Genomic DNA, 2,500 nt, shown 5'->3' on the forward strand with positions numbered 1-2,500 from the left:
CCGTTGTTCCACGCAGACAAGGCAGACGCAGCTGCGAAAGGGCACTTTTTTTTCTCTCTCTCTCTCTCATGCCGCATACAAACGTGTCGCACGCACGAGAAAAAAAAATATACCGAACATTAAACGAGGCAAAAAATACCATTTTTTTACACGAATGGCCATCTTTTAGCGCACACACAAGAAAACAAAAGAAAGAAATCGTGTTTTGTGCAAAGTGCAAGAGACCTTTTTGTTCAGCGATGAATCCGAATCGCCGTTTTCTTTTTGTTTCGCATTTCCGAAGTTTGCAGAAGATTTTCTAAACCCCCTTAACCGCGGTTTCCGAGAGGTAATGCGACAATACCTTTTTACTTTTTTTTTTTTTTGTAAAGTCCTCTCGAGCTATTTCTAATTACACTGGCGCAAAGTTTGCTCACAAAAGTGGCTGTGTGGCACTTTCTCCAGTTTTATTGCATAAAAAAAAAAATTTCTTTTTGTGTGTGTGTGTGTGTGTGTGTGCGTGTGCGTGCGTCGGGAGGCAGTTTTACTCACTTCACTCCCTTCAGCAGCTGAATTTAGTGGTAAAGAATCTGCGAGAAACCGCGACAAACTTGAGGCAGCACTACGAATGTTGCAAATGTTGCCTGCAATATTGCAATATTCAATTCGCTGAAAACATTTAAAAATTTACGCATCGCTAATGGAAGCAGTTCGCTTCCATTAGCGGCTTTCCCGCGCTAAGCTTTGGCGACGACTCGTCCCTCGATCAAGACGTCGCGCGGACGCGCCTTTGTTACAACACTTCTTTAGGCGCAACGAGCTCCAGGAAGAAAAAAAAAAACTGCAAAAACGTTCTATCTCCCTACCCGATATCGCCCCGGCAGACGCGGTTTAGGAAAGCGACCGGCTGAGTATTATTTACACCCTTCTTGCCTTTTCGGGGCGAATTGATTTCGAAGGCTCAAATAAACAATTTCAACCTAGTTTCTCTGTCAGGACCGCTGTTTTACATCATGATCGCGGTGCATTTGTTGCATAAGTTTTCGCACCACTTCTTTAGGCGCAACGAGCTCCATGCAAAAACTGAGCTGCGGCGACGCCGCTCTATCTCCCTACGCGATATCGCCCCGGCAGACGCCCTTCACAGTTCTCCTCTTGTGGTCCGACTTCAGAGGTTTTGAGAAAACGCGGGTAAACTAGCGACGTGAACTAGCGACCAGCATGAAGGGCTCGATGCCATTTTAATGCAGAAAGCATTTAAAAATCTACACAAATCTAATTAAGCGCGTGAAAAAATATTAAAAGGACGTGAAAATTGGTCCCATTTGGTCCCAAAATTGGTCCCCGATCAAGACTTGACGCGGACGGACGGCACGCGTTTGCTACAACAGCTTTCGCGTCCCTTTTCTAGTCGCAACGAGCTCCATGGAGAAAGAAATGGCAAGGTGTACTGCGGCAAAGCCGCTCTATCTCCCTACGCGATATCGCCCCGGCAGACGCGGTTTGGAAAAGCGGCCCGCAGTTCGTCCCAGAGTATTATTCACACCCTTCTTGACGTTTCAATGCGAATTGATTTCGATGGCCCCAATAAACAATTTCCTTCACTGTATTTTTACGAATCGCTGGACACTCAACAGCCAAGTTTCTGCTCTGAGGACTAATTAAGCGACCGCTGTTTAACATGCGGTGAGACTGGAAACTTTAGAAAATTACGGATGTGTAACTGTGGAGTGAACCTTGCCGGCTCGTAAATAAATTCGTGTTTGTTAATTCCAATGCTAAATTTCTTACGATTTACGCATTTACTGGGATGCTGGCCAGGGCCGTACTTTTTTTTTTTTTTTAACAACTTTATTCGTATGTGCGGAATTGGTGACAAGTGGCAATCGCAACAGTTCTTGTATACATTGAAAATGCTTTTTCTGTGTCTTTGTGTGTGTATCGAGAGGCAGTTCTACTCAATTCACAGTTCTCCTCCCACACTAGGCGACTTGTGGTCCGATTTCAGTGGTAAACAGGCTTTGAGAAAACGCGGATAAACGACGGGAGTAACAAAATTTCCCCTCTCGCCGTACGTGAACTAGCGACGAGCATGAAAGGTTCGATGCCATTTTAATGCTGCGAGCGTTTAAAAATTACGCAAATCTAATTCAACGCGTGAAGAAATATTAAAAGAACGTGAAAATTGGTCCCATTCGCAAGATTAGGCTGCTTTAAGTCGGCTTTTCCGCGCTACACTTTTGCGACGACTCGTCCCCCGATCGAGACTTGACGCGGACGAATGGTACGCGTTTGCTACAACAGCTCTGGCGCCTTTTCTTTAGTCGCAACGAGCTCCATAGAGAAAGAAATGGCAAGGTGTGCTGCGGCAAAGCCGCTCTATCTCCCTACGCGATATCGCCCCGGCAGACGCGGTTTTGAAAAGCGGCCCGCAGTACGTCCCAGAGTATTATTTTGCACCCTTCTTGACGGTTCAATGCGAACTGATTTCGAAGGCCCCAATAAACAATTTCCTTTATTG

Source organism: Amblyomma maculatum, unplaced genomic scaffold (assembly GCF_055883805.1).
Source record: "Amblyomma maculatum isolate TAMU_Amacu unplaced genomic scaffold, ASM5588380v1 scaffold_146, whole genome shotgun sequence".
In the NCBI taxonomy this organism is placed as follows: Eukaryota; Metazoa; Arthropoda; class Arachnida; order Ixodida; family Ixodidae; genus Amblyomma; species Amblyomma maculatum.